The sequence below is a fragment of the Oreochromis aureus genome, linkage group 3, assembly GCF_013358895.1.
Source record: "Oreochromis aureus strain Israel breed Guangdong linkage group 3, ZZ_aureus, whole genome shotgun sequence".
NCBI lineage: Eukaryota > Metazoa > Chordata > Actinopteri > Cichliformes > Cichlidae > Oreochromis > Oreochromis aureus.
The window spans coordinates 26660060-26674219 of record NC_052944.1 but is presented as its reverse complement, the minus strand read 5'-3'; the positions used below and the strand labels follow the sequence as shown (position 1 = coordinate 26674219).

Genomic DNA, 14160 nt, shown 5'->3' with positions numbered 1-14160 from the left:
CACCCTCACCCTCCCCCTGGCCCTCATCTCCTTCTCCCTCTCTCCTAGTATTTCTCTGTCTCTCTCATCCGGACAGTGAAGTGAGGCTCTATGTCAGTGCTGCGCCTCGCCTGTCAACTTGTCAGCATTCCCAAAGAAAACATCAGCAACAGGCGCAGTGATCAACTCCATATGTCTGCACCGTGCACGTAACACAGCGTCGGTCTGAGATCAAACAAAGTCAGAGTGAAAGGTGGGAGAAAGGGAGGAGAGGACAAAAAGATAAGTCAGATAAAACCTTAGATAAGATTAAGGAAATTATATCAGACACATGTGGAAGATTGTTAGGTTTTTTTTTTTCTTTTTGGCGCTATCCTTTCCTCTCCCTACTGACCTCCTTATCTGCCTTGTATCTTGCTCCAGACATTAAAAAACAGGAGGGAACTGAACCGTCTTCCTCTCCCTTTAATTTGCCCACTTTTTCCTGCGCCACGGGATTCACACTCGTTTTTTTCTCCATCTCTCCTGTCTCCTTGTGTCTCTCTGCTGTTGTGTTTTCCTCTAGTGATTTTATCTGTAACCAAAACAAAAGGCAGCCGGTGTTACAGAGGCACGCTGCGCCTATTAAAAGCAAAAGCCTGAGAGCTACAGCCAAAAGAGCCATGGACGCTCAAGAAGAAGAAGAAGAATGAGACTGCAGAAGGAGAGAATGGCATCGGATAAGAGGAAGAAAAGGAGGGATGGATAAAGAGATAAAAAAGTTTGCAGACACCCAAACATAAACTTTCATTCATTCCGAAACATTACCCACTGTTCGGGGAAGGCTTTCCACAAAGGATTTCGAAACCTGGCTCCAGGGATGTTCTCCTAATCAGCCATTAGAGCATTAGTGAGATCACCGAGTGGGTGATAAGCGCTGTCTCGCAGTTCAACCCGAAGGTGTACAATGGGGTTGAGATCAGGGCATCTCTGCAGGCCAGACAAGTTTATTCCACACCAAAAAGGAAAAAGCCATTTCTTAATGGATCTGGCTTTGTGCTCAGGGGCAAGTTTCCACAAAGCTTGGAGCAGTTTAGGAATTCATTATACGCTGCAGCATTAGGATTTCCTTTGATCAAAGCCAGAGCTGAAACTCATTATTATATTTATCGCCCATTAGAACAGCAGTTCCCAACCTTTTTCAGCCCTGTCAGACCCACTCAGGAACCGCTTCATCAGGACCCCCCTCTCATGTTCTACTGTGTTCATTTAAGCTCATTTTAAACTGGAGCTGGACTATTTCCAGTACAGTATTTATCGGTTATGGTTAGCAAACTCAGCTGTTCCCGCATCACCTCGGACTTACCAGTTTGAACACCATCTGCTGACTACCTTTGGTTACTGCTAGATTTAACATGTATTCATTACATTCAGTGATCATTTTCTTTTAGACCATACCAGACATGAACTACCACAGTATAGAAGCATAGGACAAAATGACAACGTTTAAGAAAGGAAACACGAAGTGAGAAAATCTGAGCACAAATCAAACTGCACTGAACTCATTCAGATTTAAAAACCAAAGAATAAAAGTGGGTTTAAATGGGTTTTTAAAGTGTCTAATAATGGACAGGTCGTGATGTGAAGGGGCAACATCAGACCAGTTACTGCAAAGTCCCGATATCCTCTGTCGGAGCATTTGCTCAGCAGACCTCACTGATCTAGAGGGAGTGTGCAAACTTAAAAGATCAGAGAGGTAAGAAGGCGCCGACCCATGCGATGCTTTAAAAAACAAATAAAAGTCAGTGTAGGGAAGCTACTATGGGGGATATGTGGGCTGGCATGTGTGTGCCAGTTAATAGCTGTGCCGCAGCGCTTTGGACCAGCTGCATTCGGCTGAGCAGTGACAGACTGACACCTGAATAAAGACCATTACAATAGTCAAGATGACCAGATCCACTGTTGGGGAACCCATGCAAATAAAGAAGCAGCTGAAAGAAGGTTTATCCTGTATGTTGACGAAGTCTAGACTGAGAGAAGATCATCATTGAGATGGGTTTAATCAATGTCTGGGAAACGAACACTATAAGAAGGGGAGGGATAATCCCCAAACAAACAAAAAAAAGGCAAAGACAATGGTATGAATATAACTTCCAGGTTTTAGAACCTTATTTTGCAGCAAAAAGTCAGCAATCTTAAGCATTTTTATTAGATTTGACCGGTGATTGACAGAGGACGACACATGATTTTCAAGACAGATATGGATACCAATATCTTGTAACTTAAAAATCTGATATTTCGATAAATTGGCAAATATTATTTCTTCTATCAAACATCAACGTTTGTTACATGTAGCTGTTTATTCGTTCGACTCTGCTCGGTACAGTTTTATTTGCGGCGTTCTAAACACAACCACCAGGGAAGTTGCAGAGCTCCCTCTGGTGGACAAACTATGCAACGTGGTTGAAGGGTGTTTTTGTCTGTTATTGCTGATACCACTAATGCAGGGTTTTTTTACACCCCTGTGAGCACCAGTTCATTTTAATAATTCTTCAAAATAACTGCCCGAACTGCCCCATGTGCATTTCCAGGTCGCTGAATGATAAGGTTTGCTCTTAGAAGGACTTTGTAATTTCAGCTAACAATTTCAACAGCTAGAAACTTATTTAGCTGACGATTTCCAACAGTTTATCCACTATTTTAGCTAGCTACTGTATTTCATCTATTTATCAACTATGTTTAGCTAACAATTTACACAGCTTATTTATGCTTTTGTCTAACAGTTTCAACAGTTAACTTTTGCGAGCTTTTTCAAAACTTTTTTAAAACTTTTTGATCAAAAAGTTCTTCTATTGTGTTTTACACCTATTAACACTGTACTCTCCATCGCAACATCCCAGAATTTGAAGTTTCCACTTCTGTAGTCCACAAAGACTAAAACCAGAAGATATCAGGATTTTTCTGATTAATTTTATAATGAACTGAGGTCCAGCCTCAGGCTACTTTTGTCTGTAAAATATGCACAAAGATTAAAAAAAAAAAGATAAATACATGTATACAGTAGAGAGCAATAAGACAGAAAAAGTAACAAAATAAGTGGAGGAGGCAGAAACAATAAAAACAAGTCTACAGAGGGTGTGTGTGTGTGTGTGTGTTTCCACAAACCAGTCCACTGCACTCAGCTTTGCAGCATTAGCCACAATGACACACAGTGTTTATTAGGCTCTATAAGCCAAGGTTTCACTCCCTCTCGCTCCCCCATTTAACAGTGCTGGAAACCTCTCCAGTAAAGCAGTGGGAATAGAAAGTCCAACTGGCCAGATAAACTGTCTGACAGAGCAACCCAGACACAAACACACACACACACTGATGCAGACAAGAGACATAAAAACATACACTCGCGGTCTCACACATGCCGAAAGGGGGATGAGCACAGCTGTGACTTCCTGCTTTTTGGCTCTGGAGACCCCTCACCAGAATTCTGTGCTGGTCCCATAGGATACAGGGGGGTGGTGGTGGATGGAGAGGAAGTTTGTGAATGTGTCTGCTGATCACACTGAATATTTAGGCAAAATATGTGAAGGACTCCGTCAGACTTTTGTGACACTGACGCTTTCTTATATTTGATCCCCTTGGTTTTCTTCTTTTTCTGGGTTTTAAATGTGGCGCACAGCCACACAAGTTGTGCAAATACCTTAACTATTTTTAAAAATGTAGTGGGATTTGTCATTGTTGTGGGATGGAAAATTAAACAAATCTAAAAAAGGGAGAATAAATAAGCAGACAAATGCTCATCAAGTCTGCCACAGATCAAATTTAATGTTCGCCTTTCTGAAATTGCCATCAATTTGAGGCCTTTTTTTAGACGCGGACTCTCAAAAACAAAAATTAGAACTTTCTGAGGATCTGCAGCAAGCACGTGAACGCAGGATACGTGCACACAGACTGACAGCAAGTGTGCGTGGAGGCCCAGAGGCATGTCACACAGCATAGTTTTCCTGTGACTGGTGCTTGACTACACTGAACCCGTCTTGTGGTCTCATACAAATATACTCCACCTGGACAGCAGCTAAAATACTTCATCATAATTCAGAGTCTTTAAAGAATAAAACATGTTGCACAGCAGAGAGGAAGTTGTCTGTTTTTCTTTAAGATACTCTTACAAAAAACCCCTCTCACCTGTTCCTTCATGTGTCTGACCCTCCTGTCAGCAAGCATAAGCTTCAGATACAGTAGCTACAGGTGACAACACATTCCTCATATTTCCCTGCATTTCTCGCCTTTAGGATAAAACACAAATCTCAGCACAAGTACGGCCTCTCCTAAACATTCCTGCAATGCTCATCTTGATCTAAGAACCCTTCCCACATCTAATGATTTACAGTAAATGTGGACATTTAAGGTTTATGCAGCAATGTTTCCTTCCTTAAGCCTAATGAAGTTGATCATTTATGACAGTTATAACACACAAAAAACAGCTTCTTTGTCTTACATGAGTATAAATTAAATATCTTTAATCTTTGGACTCAGGCACGCTGTCACCTGAACATTGTGACGCATTCACTAGTTATTAAATATGTTGGAGCTTTAAGTTTTTTTCTCTAAAAAGGATTTTGTATTGATTTGTCCTCAGCATGTATTGAATCTTTGCAGCTCTCTGGATTTGGACTTTGGCCACTGCTTTGTCAAACAGATTTGTGTGTTCAAAGTGCCAATGCTTCAATCAGGTGGAGCAAAATGCAACAAATACAGTTGTTTTGTTTTCTGTCAGCTAATGAGCTTTTAGCTTCGCTAGCCTGCCATCTAACATAAAACCTAAAACTGCCTCTGTGCATGAAACTTAAACGCTTTCTTTTTCTATTCCAGTCTATTGTCATCATTTGAAAGAGTTACAGCGCGCTTAGAACAACCAGAAGGAGCCACCACAGACCAGCAACACCGAGGCTTTCACTCTTTGTGGAGCTTTATAGTCTTAATTAGCTAATTAGCAACAGTTGGTGATGTAAACCCTACAAAGATGGTTCAACTGGCGGCGGCGGCGGCAACAAAAATGTTTTAATGAGAAACCGCGGGGGTTTTATGCTTTCATCCAAGTCACTATGGATCTGTACACAAACAAAAATACAACTTCACTAACCTGTTAACCGCCTGCTGCTTTCGCTGCTCTCAAATACAGAAAAGAGTTGTTCAGGCTGCTACAGACTTGTGCTACAACCCCCCCTGCCGGCGGCTGCACATCAGTACATTACCAAGGATGTGCTGACACAATGAGACCGCTAGGGGGAGTACGCGATGAACAAGATACAGGCACCTGTACCCAGATTGATACTGGGTACAGATGCATTAAGTACTTAAGCAATGCACAGTGTTACTTTCCACTGTGCATTTTCTCTGCTGTCATTGATGTTTTTTGTTGACAGGTTTCATCAGCATCGTGTCAGAAATGATTTGTTTTGATACATTTAGTACATATAGAGAACATTTTATTCAGAAAATGCCACAAAATAAATAAATAAAAGCTAATTGTTGTACTAATGATATGCAATAGGAGGCTTGATTAAGCAAAAGGTAATAACTATTTAGCACTTCTATATTCACTGTGCACTTTATGCTAACCTGCTCATTGATGCAAATATCTAATCAGTGCATCCAATAGCAGGAACTCAGTCTGCATGACTCAGTATGACCTGCTGAAATTCAAACTAAGGATCAAAATGAGAAAGGAAGATGATTTAAGTGAATGTGGTGTAGCTGTTGGTGCCAGACGGACTGGTCTCCAGGGTTTACAGAGAATGTGTGAAAAAGAGGAAGACCACATGTGTCCTTATATACATTATGTTGCCCTGTCATTCAAATATTGGAAATGCAAGCAGCAGTAACAGGATTAAGGCTGCCCCATGTAACTACTGCTGGTGCTAGCTCCCATATTAGTCTGCTACAGACACGACGCTGTAAAATCTAATTAGTTCCCAGAACTTAAAAAAACTATGCAAACTCGTTGCCTCAGAAAAACTAAGTAAAGCTTACTTAAGATAACTAAGTTAGGGCAACTTATTCATTCTGTGACGCTACGTGACCTTATCACATGCAGTGCATGTGTCCAATAGTCAAGACTGAATAAACTGCTAAAAAAAGTGCCTTGTTTATCTTAGTTTCATTCTTCATATTATTCTTCATATCATAACTCAGTAGTTGGTGTTGTGCATTGAGTAAGACACTTTCATTCACTTGTGCCATTCATCTCTAGCACCATATAGGGTAAACATGTCTGTTGCTGGTTGCAGACAGATTCATATTGTAGTAATATGTGGAATATTATTGAGGTTTCTAAATGCAGCTGCCCAACAACATGAGAATAAATATGGGTGTGGTTAGCAATTCGGCATCTGAGCCAATGTCTGCCCCATTATTATTCATTCCCAGGAAACACTACTGGGTCAGATGGAAATGGCTGTTTTAGCTGATAGGAAAAAATAGTTATTCAAATAACCACTCATTACAGCCAAGGTCTGCAGAAGAGCATCTGTGAAGACATAACAAGTCAAACCCTGAAGCAGATGGGCCACAGCAGCAGAAGACCACACTTAGAATATAGCTAAGAATAGAAAACTGAGGTTACAGGTACTTACACAGTGTATCTAATTAAGTGTTAAGAGAATATATCCTCAGTACTATAATATAAATGAAATCTCTTTCAAGTTTCAGTTGTTGCTGCTGTTAGTACAACTGAGATGTGAGTATTTTTGCACATTTGTGGTTGTGTGCATATCGCTGAGAGAATGTGTGGGGAAGAAGGAAGTAAGATTTTGTGCACATGACAAATTCATGTCTGCTGATGCAATACTGTAGTTTTAAAACCAACTGAGCAGCTGTCACCGCACTTTGTAAGACACAAATGTTGGCATGTGGGTAGGCTGTGGCCTTCACTTCCTGCAAAGCTAGCAGCGTGCATGGCATTACTAAAATACACAGTAAATGAAAACGAAAACTCTAAATGAAGATTACAGCGTATGCAGTAATTGTATGTTGGCATATAGATATACTGCATATTCAGCCAAGTCATATTATCAATATAGTATTTAGTCTCCCGCTGCCTGTGCAGGGAAATGTTTAATATTGTACACAAGTGGGTCAAAGTTCCCCTGCTGGCACTACATGTGTGTTCGATCAGTACACAGTTTTCATTCATTATCACCATTTTGACCAACACTGCCTTTGTCAGCGATCTCACTCTATTTGGATTCATTTAGGTACAGTTTTAATTGCTGCATCTTATTCTGTGCTGTGAAGCACTTTGTGAAACTTTTTCCTTAAACAGTCAGACTAAATAAACATTACTTCCTTACTGGAATGAAACACGGCCTCAACATTACTGAAGCAGCGTGGCATCATCTTGACAGAGAACAGCCACCCACTTTGGCTGATTTCTGCTGATAACACGTGTTAAATGGACTGATAACATCAGAAGCAGGTGGAACAGCACAGACTTGTTGAACAACTATAAGATGCACACCCTTCTTCCACGACGTCCAACGAGGGGTGAATGTTGAGGGACTGACTGGTGAAGTCTTTCAGCCCTACACAACAGAAACTCTGTCACATTAAGAGCAAAACATCCATTATTCAAAATTTCCATCTTTAAACCCATTTATGATGTATTTTTCTTCAATTTATTCAGTCACTTCTAGTGAGTGACTTGCAGCCTTCAGTGTATTCTCTCCTTTCGTGTGACTCATGATTCAGCCAATCATTGATGGAAGAAAACCTTATACTGCATATGTACTCTGACCTTTACCATTTTTTTCCAAATCTTTGCAAAGTTCACGTCCTTTGGAAAATCTATTAATGAACAAAGTGGAGCGAGCTCCTATAGGCTGGTAACGCCTGTGTAACCATGCTCATACAGATGCTGAACAGCGAGCTTGACACTGGAGCAGACTGCAGATTGTGTGAGTCTTGCACGGACATCCAGAAGATCAAATATGTCTGCATGATAACACACATAACACGGCATCGTGCATGACAGTGTAGATGTAAATGAACGTGTGTATTTGTGGGTAAAAAACAACTGTGTGTGTAAGATGGCTGTGGTAAAACGAATGGCTTTATGTTTAGCTGAAGCTATTTATAGCTCAGACTGCACTCACACACGACATAAATAATTTAAAGTCCAACCAGCCTGCAAGGAAACATCATCCTTGAGGCAGAGGATCGACCCCGAGGACTCACACAGACATTTATTTCAGTTTATAATTAACCTCTAGTTAATCCTCCAGAATAAATAATATGATATGATCACGCTTGCTGTCAGCTGTCATTAAGTTATTTGTCCATCATGTCCTGTTTTGTCACTGAAAATGAATTGTGTGACCAATCAGTAGGTGTTGTTGTTTCAGCAAACCTAATTTAAAAACCTGTGAACGGACTGATAATCACATTCACATCAGGCGCAGCAGGGATTCAAACATGCTCTGAGTGCTAATTGTTGCACAGTCTCTGAAGCCGGCTGCACGTGACTTTGTCTAATGAAACTTCTGCAGCTTTGACTTTAACTGCTGGGCGATGGTAAGCGAGCAAAGACTAACAGAGAACAAAATGACTCCAACAATACAGACGATGTCTGCGTCTCTTTGTGCTGCTTAGATTTGCATCTTCATTTTTAGTTTGAATCTTTTTGGGGCGTTTTGCGTCCCTGCAGCTGCTTTGCATCTGTCCACATGCAGATGTGAACACAATCGAAACGAGAGTTTAGTACATTTAATGCAATCGGCGGTTACACATCCTCTATGAATATAAGTGCATTGTGTTCTTGTTGAGGTTTGCATCCCTTTCAGTTCCACATTTCCCAGATGGCTGTGGTCCCTCCTCCCGTAAGAATCTCATCTTGCTAAATGAGCAGGAATGGAGGTAAAATAAATGAATAAAAAGGTAATAAAACTGCATTTTGCCTGATACAATTAGTAAAAACCAAAAATGACACCTGATGAGACCAAGTTTAGGAAAACAAACGCTCACATGCAATAGATGTACTACATTTCAATCCTAATCCACTGAAAACTAAGACTGAACCACGCTGAGAGAGCACCGTCAGCCAAAGGAAAAGTCTGGTTTGAGTTCATCGACTGAAGATCTTCACTGGTCTTTTGACATATTTCTTTTGCTAAATGATGCGGGGGCTTGTAATGGGTTGTAATTGTTTGTGTTCTGCGTGATCCTCTTTGAGCCCACTTTACTAATCCTCCCATCCTAAAGGATGATGAATGCACACAGCAGAGCAGAGAAGCCAGCACAGAGTCATCGTGGGAAAGATCCACAAAGAAGAAAGGTGTTAGATTCTACAGCTTCACGAGAGTGGTAGATCATATAGCGAACACACACATGATTGTACATACACACAGTCTTGCTTCCATCATTGAAATCCTGAAGACTTCCTCTGATCTTAACCGTGACGACTCCTAATCCTAACATGAACACAACTTTGCACTAGCTCTAAAAATACGCACTTCATCTCTATCCAATTTTCACTGGAATGACCTTTTTTGTCTCCACAGGTCTTTTTTCACTTAAGCCGTAACTATGCATCACATCAGGATAAACACAGTCATTGTGGTCCTGCTTCAGTCAGTGTTTAACTCCAATCCAGTGGGCCAGTAGTGCAATATCAGGGTCCTGGACCATCTGAATGGAAGAAGAACCATTTTTAAGCTTATTAATTACTTCAGTGTTTACTGTCCATTAACATGTCCAAATGAGGTCTGTGAAACTGATTTATGTACCATCAATGTAACTAATATATCAAATACAAACAGAAGTCAAGCAAGCTTCCAAGACTGAGAATGAACATGTGCTTCAATGTTAGCATTTTTGTAGGAATTAACATGTAGCTTTGTGTTGGTGTTTTTTGTGTTTTGTTAAGCTGGCTTATACTGCCTGTTCTCTGGGCAAGCTCACATCACGAGTAACTGAGTAAAATTTACATTTGTGTAGCTACTTTGTTATGTACGGTGAAAAATATGGAGATAAAAAAGTAGATTTGTCATCGCTCAAACAACAGCGATGATGCTGTGCATGAGTAGATGGCTGATTGGTTAAAACCTTTCATCGAGCATAAAGAGGAGGGGCATCAAAGTTCCACACAAAGGGGAAGAAGACTGTAAAAAGATCCCCATAATCAGTGTGAGAAGCACACACAGTGGTCAGTTTTCATTGTGTAACGCTGTTTCACTTCACTAGAAAGCAGTGTGGCTCGGCTCAAGGAGCTAAACTGGAGGAACAAGAAGATCACAAACACAAACGAGAGCAGCCCACATCATCCTAATCATAAAAGTCTGTGGTCATATTTTCAACACTGTTTGTAACCTGTTTCAACCAGATAAATGATCCATGATTTCCCTTTATTAGTATTTTTATGCTCAAACCTGTTCAGGCCCTCTTTGCTCTTAAATCAAATTTTAAAAACAATGTTTTTGTTTCTGTTTAATTCAATTTTAGATTAGTTGTGCTTTTCTGTCCATGTGCCCTCTGCCTGCCTGAATATACGAGTACACTCTGTGCTCTTTGGTTAATGATTTTTTTGTTTTCAACTTGTTTCTTTGGACAAACAAGAGAAAAGAAAAAAGAAAAGCTGGTGACAGGAGAAGCAGAAGAGATCAAGACACAGGAGAGGAGCGTAAACAGTGGGGGGAGGGGGGGGGGTGTTGACAGGAAAAAAAAACGATGTGGAATTAAGTGGTAAACAACAGTACACCAAGGACAATGACAAAAATCAAAGGAATGATGATAGTAAGCAAAAAAAAAGGGGAAATGTTGCAATCGATAGATGGAGGGAGGCTGGGAGGAGTGGGAGAAGGGGTGTAAGATGAGGTCGTGTCTTGAGGCAGTGGGAACTGGATTCAGCCAGACTTCCATAAAAACAGCCGGGTAGTGCTGACAGTCAGGGAGGGCCTTCACCGAGGGGGGAAGTGAATACACGCAACACACACACGCACAGACAGAAAAAAGAGGATACTCTATATGCTGCCTCATGTGAAAAACAACTCACTCTGACTTTTTTTTATCTGTCCAAGTCATCCTCTCTCCCCCACAGTCGAGTATCTGCAGGAACAAAACAAACTCAGCTGATCGGGGGTTACTGTGCTTCATTGTTTTTCCTTGTATTTTTGCATTTTAATCAATGAATCCAACACACAGAATCTCATTTTCTGTACCTCACTTTGAATTTTCTTTTAGCACAGAGATCAAATCACTGTCTTTTGTCTCAGTGTGACCCAGTGTGAATTCGGGGATCTGAGTAAATAAAGAGCCGGGTGAGAAACATTAAGTGTGTCAGCTGTGATTAAGTTTAATGGGGCATCACCGTGCAAGACAAGCAATAAGACAAGATGCAAGTGAGTTCAGACTGGCTCGAGTTTGATCCAGAGACACACGCAGCAAGATCCTAAACAATAAAATAAACAACCCCAATAACACAAACTGGGTGCATGGAGTTATTGTTACGGTCGCATGACAGTGAGCTGCATTCCATTATGCTCTTGTTGCAATTTGTATCCTTAAAAGATGAAATCATGCATGTTTTACATTTTATTGTTGTTGTGGTGTTTTTATCTGCTCTTCTGAGCACTCCCCACTTTATGTTTCTCAGCCGTAAAAGTTAAATATAAACTTTGCGAACAACCACAGTGCACGTTAGGTTATCGTTCATTTAATCAGTGCTGCATTATCTTTATTTGCTTACATACTTTTTAATAGGCACAGATTGGCAATAAATGACAGTCATGCACAGGAATGAATGGAAAGTGATGAGTGCCTGAAAAAGATGGCAAACAGTAATGCACACTAAAGTCAGGACATGTTTTCTGACCATTGTGTTGGTCAAGACTTCATCACTTCAGGTATTCTGATGGTGAGACTTTCCTTTATCAGTAACACACGTTAACACACTAATGTTTGGGTTTCAGCAGACCCTGTATATGCTAATATACAGCTTTGTCCTCAGTTTTGGGCTCTACTAGAGTAGCTTTGCATGACTCATACTTTAAAACAAGCCATGTCTATGTCACTACCTACTGGTGATTTGTGCCAGGCCTTTTTCTAATTTCTTCATTCTGTATTTAGTGACGTCTGGAAGAAAATTCTGTCACAAATTCAAATTTTGTTTATTGCTAAGTAACGCACGAGTTACTTTGTACGTGACACATTAAACAAACGCAAACGGAGAACGTGACATCGCGTTCGCTGCGGGATGATAAATATGAAAATCAAAAGAATTGTTATTTATACCAGCTTTGACAAGGGGGAAAATCAGTGGAGGTGGGTGGATCGATCCAAATATCGATAATATTAATACTAGTGCTGGTATTGGTATCAGATTGATACTAGCATGATAGGACAGATACTCTTCTAAGTTAAGTATGTAGCCCACTAAAAAACAGGTTGACCCAAAGTGCTTTAGAGACGGGCACATTTGCATTACAGGTCTCTATAAAAACCAAGTTCAAAATACTACAGAATTCTACAGAATTATAATCTAAACAGACTTAAGTGTAAACCAAACAATTTATAGAGATTTCATAAAAGGCGTTGTCCGCCATATGATTTAGCGGTTTACTAGTTTGCATGGACGACACCAACCTGTCTGCAAATATTCACTAACTACAAGCTGAGCAGTAGTAAAACTTGAAAAAGTGCAATGCTAGCTTGAAACAGAGAAGGCTCACTTTCAGGGTAAAAGATGTGCCATTTGACACTGCAGCACTGAGTCACAATATCAACCTGCTAGCGACCAAAGCTATCAGTCTGCTAGCGACCAAAGCTATTAGTCTGCTAGCGACCAAAGCTATCACAAGGTGGATTTTTGCCAACTGGTTGGGGAATACACATTTTGACCCAGCTCACTGATTGTCTTTAGGCCTGTGTGACTGGAGCCTTATTCACTTTATCCTACAAAAACATATTGAAAATGTCGGAGTTAACCTCACATGGTTAGTAATCACGTGACTACAAAACCCCAACACTCGGAGAAATGTAGCCACGGTGATGAAAGTGTAAAAACATCTCTCTTTGATTGCAGAAGTGGAGAGGTTAACTCACCACACACTGAGAGGGCTGGAGTCAGCGACTGCGAGGGCAGAACATCCTCAACACAGTTTCATTTGTTTTGCAATTTTTGAGCACGATCATGCTTTAAAATTATTTGCACGAGCTGAAGAATGAGTTCCAGGGACACTCGAGAGATACTTCCCAAACTGAACTGCAAGTCTTTCCCAGTGTCGCTCTAAGATCCTGCAGATCCACTAAGCACCTATTCACTGCATTACTAACATGAGCTGGGTTTTTACTACAGTAGTTCATCAGTAATGTGGGTGTTTAACTTTTACTTTGCCAAACTGTATGACTTCATTTACTTACAGTGAGTAATCTGTGGCTTATTGGATGGGCCTGGACCCTCAGTCAGGTTGATGCTGCTTATGTATTAACTCATCACCCTTTAACTTTTTCTTCTATTTGGCTAACCCTCACAAACAGAAGGTTTGAGCAGCGGGTGGGTGGGGATTATGTGTATGAAACAGTGTCTAGAGCAGCCTGAAACCCAAGCTTTTGGTTCACTGGGATTACCTTTGCACACACTGACCTCAATATTTCAAACTGTGGCAATGTTTAATATGAGCAGCCACAACTGGAAGAGTACACACATGATAAAAGTAAGAGAAAAGCTTTATAAATCCACATCAAGATAGTGAAAATCAAAGAAACAGATGACTGGGTGGAAGCTGTGAAAAAAGTCTACATTAAAAAATGATAAATGGGATTTAATGGCTGGGTAAGCTGAAGTAAATAAGCTAAAACACCAAAGTTTAGAGTGAGTTTCCATTTCAAGTTGACAAGGAAAAAAGCTTCTTCATATATAATGATAAGTTGAGCCATTATATAAGTGCAGTACAAGAAAAACAGCTGGACATATACCGCAGAGTAAAATTCCTCTTCGTCCCCTGGTGTTTACAGCTTACAGAATCTCCCCAGGACCTAAAACCAGCCGTACTGATTCAGTGTATTGGGGTCTCGTTCTCAGTATATGTGATTCGAACACATTGTCCCAGGTACTCTTATGTTTTTAGGAACATGGTAAACACATGGCTCAAATTTCCATCTCCACGCCCAGCCTCACACGCCTCCTCCTCCTCCTCCGCCTCCTCTCACTGCCTA

General features: G+C 40.6%; 1 long non-coding RNA gene across 1 annotated transcript; it reads right to left on the bottom strand.

The window, feature by feature from the left end:
- Positions 1-37: 37 nt before the first annotated feature.
- LOC120437790 lies at positions 38-5166 on the bottom strand. Its single transcript, XR_005611407.1, has 3 exons — positions 5096-5166; positions 374-553; positions 38-204 (listed from the first exon to the last, which is right to left on the bottom strand). It is a non-coding gene; the product is annotated as an uncharacterized LOC120437790 (long non-coding RNA).
- Between the last annotated feature and the right edge of the window lie 8994 nt (positions 5167-14160).